Source organism: Thermobia domestica, chromosome 17 (assembly GCF_964235325.1).
Source record: "Thermobia domestica chromosome 17, izTheDome1.hap1.1, whole genome shotgun sequence".
In the NCBI taxonomy this organism is placed as follows: Eukaryota; Metazoa; Arthropoda; class Insecta; order Zygentoma; family Lepismatidae; genus Thermobia; species Thermobia domestica.
Genome location: NC_137470.1, coordinates 98,664,378 through 98,682,746, shown reverse-complemented (window position 1 = coordinate 98,682,746; position 18,369 = coordinate 98,664,378).

The following is an 18,369-nucleotide window of genomic DNA, read 5'->3' as shown; positions in this document are numbered from 1 at the left end:
CAGAGATATGTACAAAAGGAAGTACTTTTTCCCTGTGATTTTATGTAGAAAATAGCTGCAAGAAGTATTTGTTTCAACGGAAACAGTGTAGTGAGGCACGGTGTCTTTGCAAAACAAATAGATAAACTTGATGACCGACGGTTCTAAGCTTTACTTTTTTATTTACTTTTTTTTACATGAAGATATGATGACATAATTAAAATTGCAATATTTGTTACATATGTAAATTTCAAATTTAATGTTTTGGTGTTAAGTTGGTGTTTATTGCATACAGGCCTATTCCATTTTCTTAACTTTCAGTTCCAAAACAAATATTTATAAGACTTCTTGCTTTGAAATCTTTGCAACAACTACTGTCACTAGGATGAATACAAAATTGGACTAAAATAAACTCAAATAAGAATGTAATTAGAAATTTGTATGCAAAATTGATTTTATAACTGATAAAATTCCTTTTAAACCATACATATTTTATAACCAATTAAGCATACAAAATAGATATATCATACTTTGTACCCGCATGAAAAGTTTAATCGTGAACTTTTGCTGTTGCCATGTGTATATGTGCTATGGTAATAGCGTTTCATTGTTATTTTTTCAAAGTTACTTCTTGTCGGAAGTATTGGTTCCCACTTGAGCAGACTCCGTCCAAGTTCCCATCGGAAAGTTGTTTGGTGTTTGTATGATCATACCGTCTCTTGGCTATTTTTTCAAAGTCCCGCTTTGCATGAATTATTGGATGTGTCACGTGATGTGTGACATCGTATAATGTAGTTTGCATAGGGAGGGAGAGATGGAGGAGTAAGGTGAGCGGAAATTACGATGTTATGTTGTTTGTGTTTTTATTTTGACGTTGTTAGATCATGTGATGAAAAGTAGCCAACAAGAGGATGATGACGTCATAGACAGTACGTAGAACGTGTACGTGTTTGTATATGTAGATCATTTCCTTACATACTGTTCTGAAGGGCGAAACATCGAATTAAAGATGGTATCGTCAATGAATTTATTAGCTAACTTTTGTAACCTTTACAAAGGTGCGTGATTTAGAGATTGTGTACTACATCGTACTGTAAACTGTGACACAGTTACAACGATATTTGGAAAGAAGGCGTGTTGCACTTGAAGAAGGACAGAAAGTGATTTTACCATGATCCTGAACTGAAAAATTGGAATCAGATAATGGTGCATTATTATCGTATTACGTACCGAACGAATATTACAATCTACGAAATTGAAAGCTACAAAATTATATTTTTGAACGAAGAATGACTGTAAAACTAAAAACTAGCCCTTTAAAAGTGAAAAGTGTCATGTAATCCGAATACAGATACTAGAGGATTATTATTCCTAACCGCTCAGTGTTTTATAGATATGGGCGAAAAATGATGAAAAGCAACGATCATATGATAGAATTGTATCCTCCGAAACCACAGGGAAGGCCAAGATCACGCGTAATCAGCTTGTAAAAAATTTGATTGATTTCGCTGACACCACTATTCCGTATGTCACTCATAGTCATACAAGAAGTCAAGAAGGAACCTCATGATATAATTTTCATACACGTATATCCAGAAGTGCATATAAAACATTGGAATTGAAATTAAATACTATAACGAATTTAAATATGGAAGATGGTTTCACATATTAATTAAAGTTGATACTCACTGAACAAAAACATCTTAAATACAAATAAGTCTGTTACTCTTGTTAGAACGAGTAACAGGCGAATCTCTTTACCGATTTACAGCGATTAGTGAAAACTAGGAGAAACAGGGAATGCATTCTCCGCAGTATAGTTAATAAATATATAAGTAGTGCTGAAAAATCCAGAATTTTACAACAAAGATTTTATAAAATAAGGTATCTTGAAAATCAATTTTCGGAATTTATACGTGAGAAAACAGTGTGGTAAAATTATTCGGAATTAGAATGTGTGAAAAATAATTTGATTTACTAATATAGTCACACCCAAAATTAGGAACGTATTTATGAAACAGCTGTGCCTTCCACTAAAAACACTTAGTATACTTTGATGAATCGTATGGTTTAATTCGTAAATATGAAGCAGACTATCAAAGGGTAGTCTTCTCCCGTAGGTGTTAAGCTAAAGCAGAAATCTTTGCTAGAAATCAAAACAGCCTTTTAAGTGCGTCTCAGAAGGAAATTTCTGGAGAAATTGTAATGCAGATAATAGGTTTGATTGCAACCTTTTAGAAGAATTTATCAACGATTTTTTTTATATAAATGTTAGGTTTTGCAATTTACTGTTTCAGTATTCCATGTTCTTGTGACTTGTAAAATTGATACCGCTAGATCATACAACTGTACTAACTTTCTTACACAATTAAGAGAAGAATGCAAATATAAAACAAGAGCAATCAATATTCAAGGGTAACTTTGAAATCTGTGTTATTTTGGTTTAAGAATCTGTTAAAATTATGTTTTTTTCCATAAATATAATAAATATATTGCTTGGAGTTGCCTCATAGACATATCACATATACCGTTATTAGTAGGTGGAAAATATTCGAACGACCATGAACCTTGTATTGATTACAGGAACGTACAGGAGACTTTGGTGAAGGTCATAATACTATGCCTGTGACTTTTCAAGAAAAAGGAGAACAGTACAAATCAAGAAATCGTCGTCCGGTACATTTCCTATCAGGAGTGTCCAAAAATCTAAGAAGGCTTTTAAAAGGGAAGGTTTATTTGATGTATAGACAAGTGTGCAGAGGACCACTTACAACTAGGAAAAGGATGGAAGGTATAACAAATGATACAGTCATAGTTCATAGACATGTCGGAACTATTTATCGAAATCATTCAGAAATAGAACATATCAGAAATCCAGTTTAATCAAAACCATTCGATGATCCGGAGATAGAACCATTATATAACAAATAGGTACAAATGGCAATCATGCTGATATCTATGAAAAAAGCTTAACAGATTCTTTTGTGAAAATTGGTAAACAAATATTTAGATGTAATTAGTAAGAGTTAGGGACCATGAGATTAAATTAACTGATGATACTTCTTGCTATTAGCAATCATATCCCTTAACTAAACATAGATTAAAATTATCAGACCACTTCTTGAATGACTTATTAGCTAAAAATAATATAAAACATCTAAACCATCACTCTATGTATCCCAGTGTTTTTTTTTTTTTGGTTGCAAACAAAGATAATTCAAAGAATTCGGTTGTAAATTTTTCTCAATTGAATAAAAGAGTTATGAAAGTTTTTTTTTTTTCTGCAAATAATGTTGAAATTATTATTAGAAATGTACGTAATGAAACGTTCATATAGTTTCCTGATACCCGCATAATGTTTTTTTCTAACTTGATAAATAATAAAACAAGAATACTTAACTTGCTACTCCAACTCGATTATTTGTTTTAAATCAATTATGCATAAAATATTGTGAAACTAGTATTGTACTAGTTAATTTATTGAATAAGACTTTTCACGACTTAATTTGAGAAGATTTGTATAATTATAGGAAAAGTTTATTTACACAGTCTAGATGTTGAATTAGGTAAGATCTTATTAGAAAAACTACAAAGATTGCGAGAGCTTTACTCGCCACTGGACTGTAAATTATTATTAAGGCTGGTTTTAGATAAAGCGAAAATGATCTAATTGATATTGCAGACGAAAATATTCAAATGTCTTGGTTAAGAAATAAATAAATATATATATCAGGAAACTATATGAACGTTTCATTATATATAATGAACGTATAGAACCGTGATTTCAGATTTGTGATAAGCTCATGGGGATAAATATGAAAAAAAATCAACTTAAGAAATAAATTCGAATAAATCAAAGTATTATTGTGTAAAGTACGAAATTATTAATTTTCCAACCCCTAACACAGTCTGGGTCCAATCACTTGAAAATCCCAGTGTAAACTTGAAACGCCATGTCATGTATTGAAAAAGTATTCTTAATATAGATTTTTAAAATTAATAAGAATGAGCTGCTAAAACGAATTGTATATAAATTTAAAACATTGTAAATATCCATTATAATACTATTAAGAAAATGTGTATGTATTCAAAAATTGTATACTTTTTAAAAATTATGATGCATAGGAAGAAACACACACACATGCATATATATATATATATATATATATATATATATATATATATATTCCATATTATCATTAAAAGATGGGCCATCTGTTTAGACCTATAACTAGCATTTCAAAGTACTAAAATTTTGAGGACACGGAAAGAGAGAAGTTCACATACTTCATGATTTTCATAGATTTTTGTAGACTATAGAAGATGAGAGGGGATCGATTTTCTACGTGTGGGCCCACAATCGGTAAATGGTAATTAGTTCCTTAATTGTGATTGTTTCGTGAGTGAACTTTCTTTTTTCCATGGATAAATCGCATTGCAATAAACTTTCAAGAAGTGTCGAATTAAAAGATATATTTATGGGAAACTGTAATAAAGGAAGAAAATTGCTATATTAAAAATAATAAACACACTGCTGAACAAGACTGCACTTATTTAATATAAAAACACATTTACACGTGACGTTTTGTTCTTCTAGCCAAGATCCTCATCAGACGTACACTCTGATGTCTGTAAGTCTGATGAGTGTACGTCTGATGAGGATCTTGGCTAGAAGATCAACGTACACTCTGATGTCTGTACGTCTGATGATGATCTTGGTTAGAAGATCGAAACGTCACGTGTAAATGTGATTTTATATTAAATAAGTGCTGGTTTGTTCAACGGTGTGTTTATATTTCTGATTTTATTTGCAAGACGTATGACTATGATTGTGTCTCAGTTTGCTATATTAAATAAGATCCCTTGTGTTTACTTTAAAATTAAAACGTTCAGACCCGGGTAATTTTCTATGTTATGCGATCTAATTTAATTTTCGCGTAGGAGACAAAAAGGTGAGAATATTTTTAGTATAGCTATTTATAAGTAGTTAGGGTGACCAACTTGAATTTGTCTTTCAGACTGGTTGTCATTAGGACTTTAATAAGATGTGCGTGAATTACAAATTATTTACGTAAAGAGAGAAAGCTAAATGTTACGGTAGATTTCGAGTCGTGCAATGGACTAACAGTGTGTCAGCAATTTTGTTTAACACTTTTGATCCTGGTCTAATCTGATCTTCTTTATTCAAGAATCCTGGAGATTTTAAGCTTTTTCAAAAAATATAGCACATTGCTAAATAATAATAGACGCACTAAAACATTGCAAACAAGTTTTTGTACTGTAGGTTTTATTAAGAATATACAATTTGGTGGTGCAAGAAGGGGTAGTTCGATATACTGCTGTTTGAAATAAGTACTTTTTGAACAAAGTAAAAATGTTAAAATAGAAAAATAATAGTCCCGATGGGTGTGAAGTGCAAGAAATGGCAATGGTGTGTAATAAGGAGCGGGAAATCTGGTTGAACTGAGCACTGAGTTCCGTTGTTGTGAAGCGACGATTCTACAAAGTGCTTTCGTGAACAAGATCCACAAAGTCGTCAACGATGACGGTTGACCTGCCACTGCGCTCCTCATCATGCTCATTTTCGCGTCATGCAGCAAATTGTCTTCTCCAGCAACGCACCATTTGCTAGCTCATGGCGTTAGGTCGATTTATTTCAAACGGCGCTATGCCCTGTGCGTTCAAAAACTTTATAGTTGCTCGCACTTCACACCCGGCTGGAGCTGGAGTAGGAAACACTTCTGAGAGCACTAGGAAAATTCTGCTGGCGCATGCAACATGCTAGGACCATACTCTCTCACTACAATGCAGTCGCTGCGCGCCACATAACGTTTTTGTTACTATGGGACGAGTGAGAAAGTTACTTTCTGCGTGGTAACAATGCAAATATTTTTATATTGGTGTTCTCATATACTGTACCGTGCGATTCAAAGGAGCCGAAGTAAAGGGTGCAAATTTCGGGAGGAAAAAAGAGAAGTAATACACACACACACACACACACACACACATATATATATATATATATATATATATATATATATATATATATATATATATATATATATATATATATATATAATGGCGGAAAAAGTAATAAAAAATGCTCAAAATCAATGAAAAGCAGGATTTATTTTTGAAAATTTTCTTCTGCTTCTCGACAACCATCGTGGCGTTTCACGGCTGGTCTGTCGACTTCACTCATATGTACGGGGATGGGAGGTAGCCGTCGTATACTTTCGGCCCTGATTTTCCACAGTACGTCCCTACTCATATACTCACCTGATTTTTATAATTCTAAGTCAGGATCTAAATCCGAACCGTCAATTTGAACTTCCGAACGGGATCTAAACTGTACTGTTCTAAATTTTTTGATATTTCTCCTATATTCATTTTACTTGCTTCATCAAGATAAGTTCTGTAAAGTTGAATGGTTTTCGAAAGAAATTATTCTACTTTATTGTCGAGCATGCTGCATCCAAACGCAGAAAGTTGATCACAACAATGAACGTGCAAAAGTTCATTTACTCTTCCCTTAAGGTCAGTTGAAGAGTATTTCCTCAAGAACTGAGTCTCAGTAAGTATTCAAGACAGTCGACAACCGATAGAAACACATAATAAGTTACATAAGGGCTATTATGTAAAAGATAAAAAATGAATTAGACTCGGGCTCCGGCGTTTTATAATAAACATACCAAACGAGTCTGACTCGAACCTAGGATAGAAAGTATTAATATAACTTTGCATATCTATATAATTTATGAATTTGAAACAACATATACGTGTTCTTGTAAATAAACATCACGAATACAGTGTGAAGGTCCGTGAAGGGAATAATTTGGGAAATAAATATGTGAATTAATGTATTGACGACTGGTGAAATTAGGAATAATGATGAAAATTACTGCGTTAGGAAAGGAAATGATATGATACTCTTTTAACTTTTAAATTCCAGTATCATATTTAGGGATGGGCACGAGTCGAGCTGAAACTCTATTCGACTCGAATTCGAGTCGAGTTTCGAGCGGAGTCAAAGGTAGCTTTCTCGAGTAGAGTTCCCAGCCGAGTTATTGTTTTTGAGATCGAGTTTCGAGTCGAGCCGAGTCGAGTTTGATACATGGCTCGCTCGTTCAGCTCGTTTTATCTCGTTTTGAAATCATGGCCTGATTGAACTGGAAAACGAAAGCCATGAAACATATAAGCCGTAATGTGGAATACTTTTAGTGTTGGTCACGAGTGAGGACACTGCTTACATCTAGTCTCCTTAACGTTAACGATAAGGATGTCGATACCGAGACGACAATATATATAAAGAGACAGCCTCAAATGTCGTGAGCACCAATATAGGTATATATTATAGTTCTTACCATCAAGGCTGAGACCTGTACGGTCGAATTTCTGAACCTAAGAAAAAGCCCATCCTGGGTAGTAATCTCAACCGGCTCGGCTCGGTTCAACTGAGTGAACAGGTCGAGCCGGTTCGGTTGGGATGAACCATCGGCTTGCCTCAATTGAGCCGATGGCCTGAGCCGGCTAGGTTGGGATGAGCCACCGACTCATTTCGGTTCTGCTCAGGTGAGCCATCGGCTTTTGCCGGCTCGGTTTGGTGAGGTGTTGACTCGGCTCACTTCTCGGTTCGGCTCGATAGTGAGCTGTGAGCCATAACACTCGAGCCACTGACAACTCTAAACCCCGGCCGAGCACCGCGGTGATTCAAATTACTGCTACTTCCAGAACAGAAAAATTACAGGGTTGCCGGGGTATTCTAAGATGGATATACTGTAGGCCTCTTCAGGATATGTCTCATGTAACCCCTATTTAATCAAATTGATGTCGATATCAATTTATCTTGTGGTATACTATAGCCGTGTTGAAGCAACTCTCACGTTATGAATAATTAATTACTTAGTTAATACGTAAACTTAAAATTTACCATATTTTCCAATATTTTATCATACATCTCGAATTACCCCCTCCAACCATAAATATCAACATTAAATCTCGTTGTCTTCATCTTTGTAACTGTGCAAAGCTGTGTTGAAATGACTCATATTATGAATGATTAATAAAAGGGATAATTCAAAATTGATCACTTTTCTGAATATCTTATCATATATGGAGAAATTACTAAATTTTCAGTATTAGCATTCATTTAGCAGCAGTGTTAGTCTCTTTTTATGTTAGTATCAATCATTATAAAGAGTCCTAGTGACAAAAGAAATCATACTTTAAATTACCTTCATAATACTCTTTCGTAATATTCCTATATTGTTTTTAGCTGTCGAATTTTCGTATGGTATTTTTAAATTCCTCATATTTAGAATTTCTTGCGAGAAGAATAATTGTCATTTAGTTCCTAGATTGTTGAAGCCTACATTATTATTATTATTATTATTATTATTATTATTATTATTATTATTATTATTATTATTATTATTATTATTATTTACTGGTTCTTAAGCTGGCCAAGAACATCAATATTTTCATTATTAATAGGATATATTATATCTGCAAAAAGCCTCTTTTGGATAACAATGTTGTTATTTGTATACTAGTATGGACAGCTCGAGGACACATAACGGTATGCCACATTTTCTAGCTTTCGAGTAAGTATGAAAATAAAGTTCATCATTCCCATGCAATTCGATACAAAGATACATATCGAACAAGCTGCTTCTGTGGTTCGATGCCAATTGATTCCATTTAATAACTCAATTTTATCGGAAGTGACACTTATCGTTATGCTCGCTCAATACTCCCATATCATGGTAAATAAAGTGCTGACTTCGCTCCCTAATATTTTGTGTGGCCGAAAAATTATCTTTTATTCTCTTCTATTTATCTTCTTTATTTTACAAACCTCCATTGTAGATTTAGACTGGACTACAACTGAACACGTGTGGTTTATTGTTCAACAGCCCTCCAACTCTGCAAGTAAACAAGTTACCACCAAACGGAATATGTAATCAGAGGTCCGTTCAGAGGTTCAGACTTTTCTTTACTGAATAGTTGTAGTTTATAGTATGCAATAAAAAAGGAAAAAGAACAATATTACTTTTCTGAGGCAGTTTGTCATTTATTTGAGCCAAGCTATGGTAGTCAGAATTTGCAGCTGAATACACTCCTCAAATAACAGGAAGAATCAAACAGCTATTTACAAAATTAATTGGAAAACCAAGTTCATTTCTCTGCTTTCACGAAATATTGATAATAATAATAATAATAATAATAATAATAATAATAATAATAATAATAATAATAATATCTACAATGTAGATTAATTTATCTTATTTCGGATAACAAGGTTATATACATAATTTTGTCTTCCTCAATCACAAACCATTGTTGTGCTTACCCGAATCAAATCTCTCCTCTATATCGTTCTGCCTATTTACTCAGTAAAATAGACTAATATTCATTTATAACAATTCTTTGATCCAATATTTGATCCAATTTGTTTTGCATATGCCGATATCCATCTCCAGTTCCATATAAATAAACTAGAAACAATTTTGTGGCCTAGCTAGAGGTGTTCACGGGTCGGACCTACAAAGCATATATCACTTCGAGCCTGCGCCACGCTCGGGCCGTGAATTTTTAAATATACAATCATATTTCTCTGTCCTAACTTTGTAAATACTGTAGAACGATATATATTGCACAGTTCATTCTGGAGAACTTTTAAAATACAACTGCAAATTTTAACTTCTAATTGCTGTAAATAAAATGCAATTTTGCGTTAATTATTAAGTTTCTGTAATTCGGACTTGTTTCGGGCTCATTTGATTATCACACGAGCTCGGGCCAGGCTCGGTCCTAAATCATAAAACATATTTCGAACTCGGGTCGGGCCTTGTATTGTAAATTCACGGGTCGGGCCGGGTCGAGCCCGGGCTAAAAAAGACCCGGCCCATGCAGACCTCTAGCTCGAGCGTTATAGTAAGTGAATTATTGAATTCCGGATATATGAAGGCCCATAAATATGCAAATTACGTATGGGCCGTTAAAATTAGTAAAATACGCATTGGGTCGCTGAGAACTGCATGTGAATCAATTTTACACGAATCCCGAGAGAACACTTCGCGAATGTAGCACAGATTGTAAGTCTAAAGTTACTCATATACAGATCACGACGATAGTCTAAGGAACAAAGTTTGTAACTGTTTCGTATCGAAAAGGTATCGCAAAAGTGGTAGTCTTTTAGGAAATGTACATGCACCTGGAAGTAGAAACGTATGACTACATGCCCACCATCACCTATCCATTGCAGAATTAAGTGAACGATATATATAATACTTACGGCTATCAGATATAATCTCAGTGGCCATTTTACACTGGAGCACTCAACAAAACAACATTGGGAAAGAAAATGTAAGGATGACAGCCAGGGCCTGTAGTTTAAGGAACTATCCCAATATTGACCTAGTGTAACTGAGGAAAACTCTGGAAAATCTCAGTCAGGATACCGAATTCTGGATTCGAACATGAGACCTCCCGATTGTGAAGGAAAAAACGCTGTAATAATAATAAATATTTGAGTTTTAGCTAGGCTAAAGGCGACGAAGATGATGAGAAATGAATAAAATGGTGGAATGTATAAAATAGGAAGAAACGGGAGAGCCTCGAGGAAAGCCACGCACACGGTGTTTGTCCACCACAAAGTTCAGTTGGCGGAGCAGGAAATGAACCCGGGACCCCATGCACAGAGCTAAAAGCTCTACCACTGAGACATGGCGGCCATAATAATAATAATAATAATAATAATAATAACAATAATAATAATAATAATAATAATAATAATAATAATAATAAAGTGGTAGTGGTAGTAGTAGTATTATTGATAATAATTGTATTGTATATGTAAGATACTTTAAGATAGTACTTGAACTACACACACGATTCGGCTCGATTTGGCTCGTTTTGGCTCCACTCGACTTGAAACTCGAACGAAATTCGAGTCGAGTTTCGAGTCGAGTTGAAGGAGATTTTTCAAGCTCAGTTTCAAAGAAAACTCGCTCGAACTCGCTCGTGCCTATCCCTAATCATATTCATAAGTATTTCAATTTTGCTGGAAGTAATAGTTGGAAATGATACTGAAGTGATACATATAAGTAGAGGAATTGACATAATTACGCTTACAATTATGCGAATTGCTAATTTTCAATTTTAACAAATAAACTTCATTTAAAAAAATAATCAAATGTACAGTCTGTCACAAAAAATAGCACCATTCAGAGCAACCGCAAGGGTTTCATTATATTTACTATTTAAATAAGCCATTCCGTGGCATAGTGGTATCTACTTGGGTTTTCCAACTAACTCTAAGTTTGGGGAGGGTAAGAGCAGTATTTTGCGTTGCAGTGGTTCAGATATTCTCGATTTGGTGGCTCTGTAATTAATATGAGATGAAGTAGGTCAGTGGGTATGTTTGTCAGTGGCTGAAATATGTGAAGTTTTATGGGTGTATCAGTGGGTCTTGGGAGAACAGCATGTGACCCACTGTCACCCACCATGACCCACTGCGACCACCACCCACCGGGATCCACTGCGACCCACCACCTACCGTGACCTACTGCGACCCACCACCCACCTTGACCCACTGCGACCCACCGACTCGGTCTGACCTACCGACCCACTCTGCTCACTGCATTGTAGACAGTATCTTCTGAACACTGCTAAAGTGTGCGTTTTACTTTCAAGACTATTTCCCTTCCTTCTCCATTTGTTTCTACATACTTGCCTGAGGTGAGTAGGCTATATCTAAGTGGAAAAAGAACTTCAGGCACTTTTGGACTTGATATTTGTAATTGTAATAATAACTGTCCAGGAATTTGAAGCTTAAAATATATAAAACGATAATTATGTCTGTTGTTCTGTATGGTTGTGAAACATGGTCACTTACTCTGAGGGAAGAACATAGACTGAAAGTATTTGAGAACAGGATCCTGAGAAGAATATTCGGACCCAAGAGGAACGAGAATGGGGAATGGCGGAAGCTTCATAACGAGGAACTACATAGTTTATACGGTTTACCCAACATTGTTAGGGTCGTGAAGTCTAGGAGGTTTAGGTGGGCAGGTCATGTAGCTAGAATGGAAGAAAGTAGAAACGCTTTCAAAGTCTTGACTGGTAGACCCATAGGAAAACGACCATTAGGAAGACCTAGGCGCAGATGGGAGGACAATATTAAGATGGATCTCGCAGAGATAGGAATACAAAGTAGAAACTGGACGCAATTAGCTAAGGATAGAAGTCAGTGGAGAGCTTTTGTGAACGCGGCACTGAACCTCCGGGGTCCATAAGCCATAGAGGTAGGTAATTGTAATAATAACAATAGGACTTACGCTACTACTTGGCTTTCGAGACCTGTGAGTTTTTAGAGAAGCTAGCTACTGGAAAAATATATTTTTGAATCACTGTAATATACAAATTATTATATAAAAAATTCAATGTAACTATGCGTGCCTGATCATCACGGCCAAATCGCAATGTCAAATGAAATTACTTTTGGTATATAGATAGGCCTTAATCCAAACTGGGATGTTATATTGCTTTCATTATAATACATATCTTAAGGAGGTAGTGAGGATCCGAATTTTTGCGAAAAAAATAGTATCTCGCAAGCCGTTAGACTTACGGAGCTGAAATTCAGTGTATTAACTCTTTATTGAAAATAAACAGAAGGTGTCCTAGCATTTTTTTTTTAAATTCTCCCTTATTTCAGTTTCTGTATATGGAAAATTGATAGTGAGTTGGTTTGTAAAAATGATCAAAAACTATCGATATTAGTTAAGAAAAATCAGAGACAAAAAATACAGTGCTTCCCTTCATATACCCATTCCTTTCTACTATAATAATTGCTGAAGCTTATGTTTACTATATGGAGCACTTACAGCACAGGGCAATCAACTCATAAAGTTGTGACAAAAATAGACATAAAATTGGTACTGCAAGTTTAATTACACGGAAATTTTAAGTTTGGATTGTACGCATACTTATATGGAAAATTTTACCATTTTTCCTTTACGTTGCCCTACTTACCTCGATTTAGGACTTTCAATTTTCATTCCTTTTTCCACTGAAAAGTATCGATAATTCAACAAGAAAATAATTATACTATGATAATTTAATTGAAATTCATCGTAATTTGTCCATGACAAAGAGCAGCGTTGTAATTAAAGGGAAAGAAGGGGAAATTCCGAGGCCTCTCTGAGCACCTCTCTGAAACCTCGTTCCCTTTTGCCTTCTAGGGGGGAAGGAAAGTTGGTAATGACATCAAACCCCCATGTGTAATTACAAAAATTAAATTTATAAACAAATAAGAAATAGTCAGTTTATCAGGCTTAAATAGATAATTTATGCACAAGATTTCCTATCAAAGGTGTGGGAGATAAAGTTTCTGTTCTCCATAAGTCGACGTTATCAACTGACATGGTCGATATGGAAAAGATGTTGTCTGGTAATAGACAGGTGATACTTCTTGCTGATTATTTCAAAGCTGACCGAGAAAAATCGTTATCAGACGTAAGTCTAAGAAGCAGATTGTCGATGAGGAGATGCAGAAATTTCTACAACGGGTAGAAGTATTATCAATTTCCGCGACAGAGTGCAAACGGAGATTTCCCCCTATGAATCTACAGATGACTGATATTAGAAATAGACTAGGTGCTCAAATATTGTCTAACTTGTTCAGCAATGTTAATGACCCACCGTTAGACAAGCGTAAAGTAGATGAGATAGTTATTTCTTGGCTGAAGAATGGACATCATTCCGCTGCGGATGATTTACTATTGAAACGTCGTGGAAGCCAACAGGAAATGAACTCGATTTCAGATTTGTTTTAAGGTTGCAAATTACGCGTTATGGAAAATGTATACTTGTATTACTTATTTGTGTTATTTATTTATTTATTTATTTATTTATTTGTACCTATTACAGGAAATAAATCCCAATTACAATAGGTTTACATATTAGTAAAACATCAGTGAGTATAATATAAAAAAGGAAAATAAAGAAAAAAGAGAACAGAGAACAGATAAATAATAGTAATTCAACTTTGTACCGAATTTTTAATGTCTGTCCTTTCCTTTTTGTAAACCAAAAGGTAAACTACTTTGAATAAATATTCAAAATAATTACAATCATACATATTTGCAACTTAAATTTAACGTGGTGTCTAAAAAATACAAATATTAACATACTTTCTGGAGATGCTCTCAGAGAGAGTACCCCAGGACCTTTATATGTTGTAAAAAAACTGTTTTTTTCAAGTCTTTTGGAGAAAAATACTGTGAACTAAGAAATCGTAACCTGTTCCATATTGTACACCCATATTCAAAATTACTGTCGCATGTCTATAAATATGTTGTTGCAAGAATATAATTTGATAACGAATTATCCCGGTATTTCTTATAATGTTAGTATGTGTATAATCGTCAAACACATGTACGTGGCAAATTTCATGTCAAAAAAGAAGTAAATAAGAACAATAAAACGAAAATAAAACTTTCGTGTCCATTCATCTACATTTTGTTTTACTCATCCTAATTTTCGTGTTTATATTTATATTATATTAAAAGTACCCTGCAAAATCATTATCAAATTATATTCTTAAAAGAAGACGGTTATAGATATGGGAAAATCATTTTGAACATAAGTGTACAGGGGTATTTTCCTGCGAATAGAAGTTTCGTTTGGAATGCGTTAAGAAACTAACACCTGCAAGAATACTCTCTTAATACAAGTATATTTTAGTCACACACTAATTTCCCCCCACCACGAAGTGCTTCGATTTCCTCACTGACAAACACTTTACAATGTTATATCGTAAAGGCCAGATCCACCGTTATTGTAACAGAGTGGTGCTTGAGCGATTGACCGTAGAAATTCAAACTCCGATTAGTGACAATTTCACGGTCTTCTTTTATTACAAATGTAAATTCTTTAATCAGTAGAATGGATCATGTGTCAGAGTTGATGACGATGGATTTTCGTGAGTCAGAGTAGGTAACAGTGGATGAGAGTGGTTCTTAGTGAGCCATGGTGGATGAGAATGGGTCAGAGTGGGTCACGATGCGTGGTGGGTCAGTGAGACGTGGGTCAAGTTTTCATTGACTCACGCCAACTCTGGTTGAGACTTACAATGCTCATTTTGTATGCTTTTCTGGAGCGGAATAAAGTGAAATTATAATAAAAATTACATATTATTGAATGTTTCTTTTCTTTACATTGTAAACGGAAGTACTTCAAATACATTATAAGACGTTGAAGAATCTCATTATTCCCTAGAATCTCGAAATATGATAAAAGTGTGTGACACAAGCCTTTGTAAACAAAGACGAATTCTGATATTGCGAAGTGAGGGCTACTCAAATAGACAAATTGACAAATTTCTAGGTATGCATGATACTATCTTTGGTAGAATAATACAGAAGCAAGAAGAGCATGGTATGTCTTCTGAGTGAGAACGGTATGGCAGAAAATGAAAACAACTGTGAGATTGGATCAAGAAGTTTTTCGCTTGGCTGTATCAGACATAGCCTTCTAGGGCATGAAATGCAGCCGATATTTATTTCAAATCAGGTTATAACATAATCCGGATGACTTTTGTCAGATGATTTAATGAAACACGGTTACATAAGAAAACTAACAAAGAACTCTTTTAACTGATAAACATGTAAACGCTAGAAGAGAATTTGTGAGTAGACACGGTGCAAGGAGTGATGAACAGTGGCGGCACGTAATTTTGTTCGATGAGAAGACGTTTGTGATGGTTAGAAATGACAGTGGAATGGAATTTCGGATGAGAAAATGGGAAAATGTAGAAAAGTCCGTTTCCAAAAGACGGAGGTTTAATGAGATGTAATGATGTTGTGGAGATGCATTATTCCAAATGCAGTGGAATTAATTCAATTTTGGAATAAACAAGTTACTGCGGCATATTACATTGACATTTTGAACCGAAAGTTACCACCTGGTGACTATTTCTCAGGTAATAATTTGAGTTGATTTATTTTCCAAGACGGGAATGCTCCGTGTCACAAAGCACGGAGTGTAGCGGACTGGTTTGAAAGTATGAATTTCCCAAGATTATGGTGGCCACCAAATTCTCCGGATATGAATCCTATATATAATTTGTGGCATATTATGTCACAAAAAGTACATGGGAAGATATGTCAGCCTAGGAGACAAATCACTAGGGAACTGGTTCGAATCTGGTACCTCGAACAGGATATTACATCAATTGAAGCACTTGTGAACGTCATATCTCGTTCGTTTGTAGCATTGAGACCTGCCCGTGACGGTGTAGTAAAAGACTGAAGTGTCATACGTACTGTGGTATAAGCAATTTTCGTTTTTCATTTACTTTCAATAACTTTCCTACCGTTTAGTGATAAACTTTTCACAATATTATTATAATAAAATATATGCATTAAATTTAATTTCTGGATTATAAGCTCCCTTAATATATAAAACTCAGTGTTTCCATATAATGCTCTTATATGTACTACGCTGGCACAACATAAAAATTGGGGAATTATTAAAAGATCAGTTGAACAGTGTGTGGCCAGCGAGGTGTGCAAAATAGGGCTGTAATTAACAATATTACAGTTTTTTTTCAAAGTGGCGCTTTTTTGTGACAGACTGTATTTTTCTATTTAATGACTGTATATGATTTAAACGGAGCCTTGAGAAGCATAAGCAAGGTTCTGACAAATTCTTTAGTTTAGTTTAAAATGCATGCAGCATTCAACATATATTTCTACGTTAGTTCTAAATATGAGCAGACGAAGGATTTTTACGAAAACATATTTTCGTTAACATTATATAGTACGGGAATGAAATAATGTTGTATATTAGCGACGTCAAATCAAAAGCCAATTAACACAAGGTCTGAGCGAGAACTTCATATGTGATTTATTGTGATTATAATGTTATTCGTGTAGAGCAAAAACTAATCTCTTTTTTTGTGAATTGATAGAATTGGGTTCAAGTACAATAACAAAAGGGAATACTGTGTGGCAATCTTATGGGAATATATAATTCATTCAAGCAACCCAAACAACAAAATCGGATCCACAAAATATCAGTTGCAACTAAAGTAAAGTGTTATTTGCAAAATCAGTGGTAATAGTGGAAAGTATAATGATAAGCACTATGACCTTCTGCTAGTGCATTATACTGTAAATTAATTACATAAAAACATTCTTTCCATTTTCACCGTATTTTAATTTATTTGATTTATTATTTGTTATCATGTTCTATTTCATATGTATTTTATATCGTAAGTTTAGCTATGAATAAAGCTGTTGCACAGAAATGTGACAAGCGTTCTGCAAACACAAAGAAGAAAATAAGAATGGAAAGGTTTCGTGACTAGATACAGAATTATATAATTTTTAAATTAATTTACGTTTATAGGGTTATAATAAATTAATTAAAACTTAGATTTACTTCACGAAATATTAACAAGTTCTATATGGAAAGAAACTATGCTTTTTTATCTCAAAAGAAAAGTTTGTGCTTTGAAAAAATATAGTCTTTGGACACTAACAAGAAAAAAAAACAAATTTTTAAGTTCTGATTAAAGTTACATTTCACTTGATTAACAAGTATAGTTATTAATTTTGGGTTATTTGTAGAAGACAAAATATACAATCAATGCTCAAAGCTGAACACTAGGGTGGAACGAAAATGGCCTTTTTTATTTTTTTTATTTTTTTAAAGTTGTGTAATAGTGCGGAAAAGTTGCCTTTTAGGTTCAAAAAGAAGAAGAAAAAATTTGGTTGTTATACTGCAACATCTTGAGGTGCCGCAAAGAGCTTGAAGTTTGTAAAAATAAATTAAAAATTGAAAAATTATAAACGTTGATAAAATATTTTTTATGGTTTTCTTGTACATATAATGCTACAAAAGATAGTTGTGAATTCGTATATGAGTATTAGAATTGAAAAAAATATTAATTACAAAATATAATTTAAAAACATTATTGTGAAAATGTTTGTATTTTTGCTGATTTTTAAATTTTTGGGAACTATTTTTGCTGTAAGAAATAGTAGTAAATGAGGTTGAAATAAAAGCTCGTGGAATCAATTATATATTTTTTTTATTAGAATACACCTTAAAAAATATCCTAATACACTTTTAAAGACAATGAAAGTTCATTTTTTATCGTTTAAAATACCCACAATGATTACAAATGTTACAGCTGCAAAATGTTTGTTTCTACTTCATTGACACATTATTTTTTTTAAATCAAATTTTGGTATGTTCTCACGGAGTCAATTTTTGGTCTTATATATCCTTCGCTTGCGAATGAACCACAGACATTTTGAGCCGATTCGGTCACCAGTTTCACAACTCTTTTCACTGTTTGCGTGTAATAAGGATGCC